Genomic DNA, 9,391 nt, shown 5'->3' with positions numbered 1-9,391 from the left:
GGGGGGGGGGGTATTGTTAAGTAGATCCTTGGAGTGCTTCGCTGAAATATTATTGAGTCATCACTGATTTGCACTGAAAACAACCCGAGTTATGCATCAGAGTAACCATGATGTCATTGCAACATAGATCAAATGCGCCATATTATGTGGTTTGTTCAAGCTTTATACCTTCTCTATCAACAGCGAGATTTGAGTTGATCCAATTGTAGACTAGATGTTCGGTAGTACAAATCATTATTTTAACAGCAAACTTAATTATATGAAATAGCATTCCGGTGGAATTTACATTGTGTGCATCATTTTCTTGAATTTTATTAGAACCATTTGACATTTGGTATTCTTGTAAGTAATAAGAATCAACACAACACGATGCTCTGGGAGAGTATACAAAAAGTTTTAATGGTGATTTTCGCCTGGCGACTTATTTGTGGAGTTGCAGTTTGTTACCGAAACTTCCTCGTATATCATATTCTTAAGAGGAGCACCAAGAAATCTGCAACGGACTTCGTGATTTTGTGCAACTTGTTTTCAGATGGACTATATGGGGCTCAAATGGTGTTGTCATTCGCTTTCGTTCTTATTCAGTACGTGATGGCTAAATTTGGGCTCTTTCCTGACTTCCCTTCTTGGTAACATTTATTATGATCCTCGACTTACCTAAAAAACCTAGAAAAAGTAACTTCAAAAAATTAACTTACAAAATTGCCATGGTATGACTTTGAAAAAATGCTTTGAGGTTTTTTCGACAATTAACCATTAAATAATGATTAAAAAATTACCACCAATCCGAATCGATATTGTTTAACAAAAGCTTTATATTGAAAAGGGCAATTCAAATTCAAGCAATTCGATCTCCATTGTCGTTATTTCGCATTAATGATCCAGTTATAGAGGAGGTTTTTGTTTAATGGAGAAGGGCCAAGCCTTGGCAAGTTTAACGGTACTGTAGTTGCACCTGTTTATAAACGTCGATTAAAATAGATTAGTCATAATAAGAAAACAGTCAAAAAATACATACTATTAAGTATATAATTTTGTCTTGTTTGACAAGCACTCAAAATGAAATAACAAGCTCTCCTAATTGGAGGCCTTGTAGACAATTAAGTGGCATGAATGAAATCATAGTTTAAGGAAACACTTAAAAGAAGAAAATGTCATCTATTTCTCTGATATATAGTTTTTTCAATCATCTTGACATGCTGATTAGCAGAGTGAACATATTTATCTCTGCTGGAATGAGACCCAAAAGTTTTGCCCAATAATAGGTTTTTTAAGAAGAGTCGCTAGTGACCTTTTTTCTGACTGTGTTTTGGTTAAGCTTACGGGATTACTGTGAGTTGGTTCCTGCTCTATCATTCAAGCACAAAGGGGAAGAATTATAAAGACATTTAGAAAATTCTTATTGAACCTCAACGACAAAAAGTTTGAGAACTGTGTTCAAATTTGAATTTTTCAAGTTCTCGCTTATCGAATCATGTATTTGCAAGGAAAAATTTGTTCTTATTTTTCTCCGCTGTCTTTGTTCAATGTTTTCTAGTCGAGCGAAGCAGGTAGAACCATAGATCAAGGTGCCAAATGCTGTAATGCTTTTTGCATGATATTTGTAGAATACGAGAAGAAACTTCACTAGCTAATTATCTCTTAATTTGTAAATAACATCACAGAAACTCTTTAATTTTAAAACCACATAAATTAAATGATCATCAAATAGTAAATTGCTATCAACGTGAACATCTATTTATATGTAATAATTTATCGCAAATAGATATTTCCGATGGCTTTAATTTTCCAAATTACATCAATTTTACGCTTAGATGAATTAATTAATAATTTATTTGCAATAAATTAATCATTGATTTGGATTCTCTCAAAAAAATTTTTTCTAAAAACGAAAATATTTCTATTAGCCGCACAAAATGTGTTTCTTTGCTAGTCTGTCATTGTTTTGAAAAATCTATTATATGTTTGAAAAACAAAAGAAGTTACAAGATTGATCCCTGTGGTACTCCAGTTAAAACTGGCAGACTTTTTGAGGAAAGATTTTTTTCTGTAACGTCTTGACACCGATTACTTAAGTAGTTTTTCATTATTTCAAATATTGGTCCTCTGTAAACATAGCATTCTAACTTTTATTAATATCTGATGATCTAGAGTATCGAACAGTTTTTTAAGTTCATTGAAGATTGCCTGACCTCCCCCATTTTGTACGGAAACCCAATTGTTGCTTTAAAAATAGCTGCAACTTGCAAAAAACCGTTAAAATTCATTAAACGGAGGCTTTCTCGAAAGCACTCCTCAACGATATTATAAGACTTAAAAGTTTACAAGGTTCAGGCTCTTTTATCTTTCCTTTTTTTTTTAACTCGGGCACAAAATTCTGCAATTTTCAGACAATTGGGGAAGATACATTCTTTTTATTTATAGCAAAGGCTAGGTATTCATCAATGTCTGGTGAACACAGTCTTAAAATTTTATTACTCAGAACATCATGGCAACAAAAATTCTTAATTTTCATTTGTTTAATGATTTTTGAGACTCCTTTTACATCAGTGATTGAAATAACCATTGATCTCAGTTTGTTTTGTTTTGTTTCAAGTACATTCAAGTGAGGTAATTGTTCAGAAAACTGCCTGCCATTACATGCAAAAACACTTTACCTAAAAGGCAAGGGAGGTGAATCAGTATTTGTTTTGGGTTTTTGTAAGTGTTTTAGAGAATGATAACTTGTTCTTAAAATTCTTATTTTCCACAGTGTTTTTGCATTGCGTTCTTTTTTAGCGTCTCGAAATTGTATTTTGTTCTCATTCTTTAACCTTACATAGAAATTGTGATCGTTTTCAATTGGATTTGATAACTGTATTTGAAAGGCCTTGTCCCTTTTGTTCAAAGTACAGCAAAAATGCTTTCTCGTCCACGTATTTTTTTTTGAGTTTTTTGTATATCTCAAAATTGATCTGAGCAGACATTTATGCATGTGAATAATTATTCGAAAACGCTTTTAAGATCTCCTGTAAAACAAATGTACTAAAGTCATTGAGCTAACAGAAGAAAAACGACAGAGCTTTTTTTTCGCTCAAAAGGTTTAGGAAATCTAAGTGTTTTATGCAGCGATTTAAAACTGGTTGACGATTGCGATTACAAAACCTGGCCAACGAAAAATTAAAAAAAAACTACTTACAAAGCAAAAAAATTATCAGTTAAAAAAACAGATCGAGGATTTTCTCAAGGGGTTTGGTTTTAGAAAACTTTGACAGTTTGCACCCTTTTCGGACGACCAAATTAAAAAGTTATGATGACTATAAACCTTTAAACCGTGAGCAATTTTGAAACAAAAAACAGGCGAAGAAGTCAACCAAAAGTGTTCAAAGGTTTTGATCACAAAACATCAAAAATATGAATCCGGGTTGACTAAAAAATGCCAGCCATACAGTTTCCATTAAAAGAAAAAAGATAATTTTATAATTTCGTAAGCTTTATAGTCAAATCTTTATAGTCCACATCTATGGAATAAGTATCACTATCGTTTTTTCGTAAAGGGAGTTGCATGATTAGAAAAAATAAACTATATATTTTTTAATGACTTGAAGCTTTAGATTTTTGTCTGAGAGCACAATAGCAAAAGATTTTTCTAATACGGAAACCATAGATCAAGTTCCAAGACCCGCCAAGATAAAATACTACATTTTGACTTTTTGCTGTCTAAGTCTATGTTAATATCTAGATCTTCATCCAGACATAATTATATTAAAAAACAAAACTTTTATGTTTGGCTTAAAATTTTTCTTCAATATGAAAACTTGAATGCTTAAAAACATGCCATTTTTTGTTATATCTGCGTTTAGATTATCACATAAAATTTTCTGGTTGCAAACAAAACACCTATTTTGATTTTTTCTATTTTCGTTTGAATCTACAGTGCTGCTTTACATTATCTGGACAAAATGAACGAAACATGATTTTTTTCAAACCCGTTTTTCTCAAGTTGAGTTGAAGCTGGAAAAAAAAGAGAATCCAAGTTGTTTAGATTTTTGCCAGAACTGTTATGGTGCAATTCATTTTTCCAATTTTGGGGGCAAACTTTACCCCCGAAATGGGTCTTTTTGTCTTGTTTTAGTAAATTTAAAGTTACGCTGAATCTACAAAAACATTTGATGAGCAAAATATATCAGAAAAGAGCCTCACTTTATCTTATAGACTGCATCTTGATTCTTAGGTATAATGATTTTTTTCTAAAACCATCGCCAAAAATTAGGAGATTAAAATTTTAAAAAACTTCATAGAAACCATGTTAGGTTACAATCTTGGTCCTAATTTTTTTTGTTTCAAAATAGCTGTAACAAAGTTTTTATAACAAAACAATGCTAAAGAAAAATTTTTCAAAAAAAAAATCGATCGCAATATATAGCCTGAAAAAATTCCAAAAAAATGTCAGTTTTTTTTTCTATTGATAATACTAATCATAATAAATTGGGTTTTTTGGAAGGAATGGAGAGGTTATATTCTGGTTGGAGCAGTGAAATAGTCGCTTTTTGCTAATGTCAATTTTTTAATTCGGCCAAATTGGCAAACACTGTTTTCCGTTTTTGCCTAACCACCACCGAATTTCCAAGTTCGGTGATGGACAGCCAAAAAACGAAAACGGCATTTGACAGCATCGAATCAAAATGTGAACGTGCGCAGCAGACAATTTTTTTAACAGCCCCAAGCAAGCTAAACCCTCTCTACTTCTCCTAAATTACACTAACAAGTTTATGGAAAATTTTTAAAAAAACAGACAAACCTTTTTTGTATTATGTTAATTTAAATAGTTTGCAATGACAGTTTTGATTGAAAATTTGTAAGCCATTATGACAGCAGCGTTCTGTTCTTATTTTTTTCTTTTAGCCTGTCAAAAAGGTTTTCAAGTTTGTGCAACAGCATATCGTAAGGAATTTGCTTATCAAAAACTAAATGTTATCAAAATCCAGGAATGTTGGAGTACACTTGTTCAACGGACTTCTCCTTTGCTTTGATGAGTTCTTAACTCTTTTTTCATTGCTCATGCTCTTTTTGATGACGATGAACCGCTACTTTGCAATTTTGAGTCCTCATCGGTATAAATCGGTATTCCGTAGAAGCAATATGCGTAACTTTATGATCATGATACTTCTACTGGTAACATTCCAATTCACTATCATGTTGACGCCTTATATTTTCTTCATTATTTTCGAAGTAGATTATCTAGAACCTTCAGCTTCTGGTATAGTTTTCAACGACTTTGGATATCTTTGTTACGAATGTTGCGACTTCAAATATGACTTTCGTTTGATAAGTTATAACGTTTGGTCGCAGATCAAGATGATACTGGTGGTGCTGCTGTCTATTTTAATGGTCGTCGTCTATGTCCGGGTTTCGAATGTGTTCAAACAGAGTTTGTGGGCTCCTTTGCTCAGGCCATTTTCGAGGTGTGTTTTTTATATCCTCATTTTTGTTCCTGACCAAATTATAAAATATACGAGACTGCTCATATCAAGGATCTGAATGTTCCGGCTGCCTTTTAAGCTCTATGAAATAATGTTTCGACTGGGTTTGAATGAAGTTCAAACTCACTTAATTTTTGAAAAAGAAAAGACAACAGATAGAACTGATGCAGATTTCCTAAACAATTTTTAACTTTTTGTTCAGGCGAGTTAAATGATGTTTAAAATCATTGGAAACTTGTCGTAAAAATGAGACAAAATCGGCCATGCTTCTTTTATATGAATAACAACTGTTCCGACTATTTTTTGAATAAAAAATGTTTCGGCTGGTTTTTCCCAGACCAATTTCAAGTTGCTTAAATTATCAAAAAAACATATTTTCCTGTGCTTAAATTTAAAAAGATATTTCACCTGTGATAGTTTTTTGTAAAATTATGGGGGTTTAAAGATAGGCAACTTGAGACAATTTTCGAGCAGTTAATGCGTAAGCGGCGATTTAATCCGTCTTGGAAACCAATTCAAATTGAATTGGGGCATGCTATTCATTCTAATTAATAAGTTATATTAGTACTATGTGTTTACTATATCGCTTTTGTACTTCAAATGATTTTCAAAAAATAATCAATTTTTTGCTCGTTAAATTTTTCAATGTTTTTTTTTGGAAAATTTCATCGTTTTCTAGAAAATTGGAAATTATTAGTAGACGTTAAGGGGAAGTTGGAACATTAAAAGCGTCGCCGGTATACGAGCAGTTTTTTTTTCAGAAAAAATAGACCTGTAGAAAAAATAGCAGAAAAAAATAGCTTTCGTGTAGATTTTATTTTTCGAATAACGTTTGCTTTGTAAAATCAAAAAAAAAAATTCATATGATGCAAGTTATAATTCGGTTGAAATTGAATTTGAACAAATTTTCAATTTTTTGAGGAAAAAAATGGTTTTTAAGAAAAACAAACTAGATCTTAAGGGTAAAATTTTAAAAACTGTAAAAACGGATGAATTTAATAGGACAGAGTTATTTTATGAAATTGAAAAGGAAATGTTTTTTTTTAGCCAGATGGTCGGAAAAGCAAATTTGTGGAAAAACCATTTATCTCACCTGCACATCGGAAAATTTTAAACTGAAAATTGAGGATTTCAGCAAGAATTCATTTTTAATATTCTCGGTAGTAGCGGATTTAGGGGAGGGAAACGCCATCGAAGCCTTAGTTGATCATTTCATAACATTTTTTCACGTTTTTGACATTCTCAAACACCAAGTTTTGTGAAAATTTGAGGGGTACAAAAATTAAACTGCGGATTAATTTGCCTCAATTCATTTTTGGGCAGTTTTGTGCGACATATTCGCAAATTATAACCTAAATAAAATCTTAATACATAAAACTTCAAAAAAAAAGAAAAACAATTTGTTGTCTTTGAACCCGGGTAGTCAATATCTTTCATGATGTAAAACAATTTCTTACTTTTGATTAAAAATTCTACGATTTGTTCAAGATAGAAAGTCAATCAACTTTCGAATTGACTAATTTTCTCACATTGTTCACGAAAAAGTTATTTTCTACTTTTTGAATGCAACTGATGCAAAAAATGTATGCCATTTGAAAAAATTTTCATTTTTATTCCATTTGGGAGTTATGCCATTTGAGACGTAATAAAAAAAACAACCCTAAGCATAAATTTTTTGGAATTTTTTCGAAAGTCGGATCAAAAAGAATAACGCAACTTCAAATCTGAAATTAAAAATTCACTAGCTTCGAGAATAGTTGGAATTACCTTTAAAATTGATTGAAGGAAGGTAGTTTAATTGATTTTATCATTTGAGAATCTTCTAAAAAAGCAACTGATTTAAATTGTTAGTTGATACAACTTTCAAGGTCGTTAGCAACAGTGAGCAGGTCTCAAGTTAGAACAGTTTTGAGCAGAATTGAAGCTCAGCAGTCTCCTTTTTTCAGAAAATGTCGATAGTTATAGTACAATAGGGCAATAATTGCACAACACTTTAAAGAAAAAGGACCAAGAAAAAGTAAAAAAAGTTTTAAGAATTTTTTTCCAAAATTTTTTCAAGTTTCTTTTAGGGAAATTTTTTGAATTTTTGAAGTTTTCGATTCAATGAAAAAAGTTTGGAAGCTTGCAAGCATCTGAGAAATTCAAAATAAATTGACTGCCTAAAACTTTTTCATTCAAAATTTGAACTCAAGGCTTCAAGATAGACAATAAAAGCAAACAAGTTGCCAACATCTTCTATTTCAATAAGCACAATTGTTCGGGATAACAGACAAATGTCGCGCATATATTTGAAAGTTTGGAATACAACATCGAATTTTGTGTATAAAAATTGTTTAAATTTTTGCGTGCTTTGGATTTGGGAATGGATGGTATTAATCGTTTCAGATGACAAAAAGAGTGTCACATTTTGAATAAAAATGCACCAAAAATCATATAGCAGTTTTGTTAACGCCTTTATGTAGATCGTTTTAGAATTTGAAGCTTTGTTTCGGGCTTGTAAGGAAAAATCACAAATAAACTGTTTCGATGGCTTCGACCACTTGGTTCAAAAAAGTTATTAAAAACGCAAAAAATTGTTTATTAAAAAACCCTCTCAAACCGGTACACTGGAAGAATTCCTCTTTGTCAAAAGAAAGAGCAAATCGAATTAGAAAAAAGTGGCGATTCTCAAATTGACAACACGAATTCAACTCGGTTCTCCGAAGGTCAAATGATCGAAACTGTAAGCGTGGACGACACGTCAAAATGTGCACTCAATTCAGACGATTCCCATGCAAGCCTGAAAGAAGCAGCCGAGAAGAAAAGATTCGAGCAGCAGAGAAAAATTACTCTGACTTTCTTTTATGTCGGAGTTTTCTTCATTTTTGTCGCCTTGCCGAGTTCCATGTTTATGGCGACTTCAACGATGCGACTTAATATCTTGATGTGTGAAGACAGCTACACATACGACGTCGAACAAGTGCAGATGATGATTTTCATCTCCTTTCAAGCATTGTACGGGGCAGTGTTTTTATTGAACCCATTTCTGTATTCTTTTCGCCATCCTTACATACGAACCAAACTGAAGAACAGGAAAGGACTTCGCTATTATTACAGACAACTTTTTTGCAGCCTCTGTTCAAGGAACTCGGAAATAAGCAACAGCCAGTCAATTCGGAGTAGACAAGAATCACTGAATAATTAAGAGCAAAAAGTTGGGACAGACAGAATTAATTTAAAAGAGCAAATGACTTTTTTCAGACATTTTAGCATGCAAAAACTATTTTTTCAGACACAAATTATGTCTCCAGGTCTTCTAAAAACTAAATTGCTCAAAAATGGCAGATTACTCTTTTTAATCATTTCAGTCTGTCCGAACTTTTGGCAACTTTCTAAATTATTGCCATCCTTGTTAATCAGAAATCATGTAGACGACCGACCCAAGTCAGTTTTGTTTTCAGACTGTCTCAAAAACTAACACTTAGCTATAGCAAATTTTATAGACAACAGCGGGCTTTTGACTCAAAAATAGTCTGAGCGCAGTCATAAACAAAGTCACGAACATACAACCCCCCACGCCACATGAATTCGAGCCCATGACCAGCCAAAATGCCCCCGTGTACGGCAAAAAAAACGTTGGCCAATACGCTCCAAAAAACTGCTATAATTGCATTTAATCATTAAACTCCTTAGCAATTTATCTCAGTTTCAGTTCAATCATGCATTACTTATTAGAAGCAAGATCTACACTGTTGTTTATTTTAGAAAACTCTGCCTTTTTCGGCGCGAATGGCAGTTGTTTAATTGTTTCATAACGATTTATAAATCGAGTGAGTCATAAATCGAGTGAGGCCGGTTGGTTTGTAAGGCTGTACGCTAAAGGTTATAGAGCAAATTGATTTTTTTAGGACCAAACTTGGTGTGAAAATTGTTTCAAAATTGTATTTAGT

At 32.4% G+C, this 9,391-nt stretch overlaps 1 long non-coding RNA gene across 1 annotated transcript; it reads left to right on the top strand.

Annotated features, from left to right (window-relative positions):
- Positions 1-215: 215 nt before the first annotated feature.
- On the top strand, positions 216-8,681 carry LOC134856602 (uncharacterized). Its single transcript, XR_010164827.1, has 3 exons — positions 216-629; positions 4,968-5,444; positions 8,076-8,681. It is a non-coding gene; the product is annotated as an uncharacterized LOC134856602 (long non-coding RNA).
- Positions 8,682-9,391: the final 710 nt, after the last annotated feature.

The sequence above is a fragment of the Symsagittifera roscoffensis genome, unplaced genomic scaffold (assembly GCF_963678635.1).
Source record: "Symsagittifera roscoffensis unplaced genomic scaffold, txSymRosc1.1 SCAFFOLD_201, whole genome shotgun sequence".
NCBI lineage: Eukaryota > Metazoa > Xenacoelomorpha > Acoela > Convolutidae > Symsagittifera > Symsagittifera roscoffensis.
Note: the sequence above shows the minus strand (reverse complement) of the source record. Positions and strands in the feature narration are given on the sequence as shown.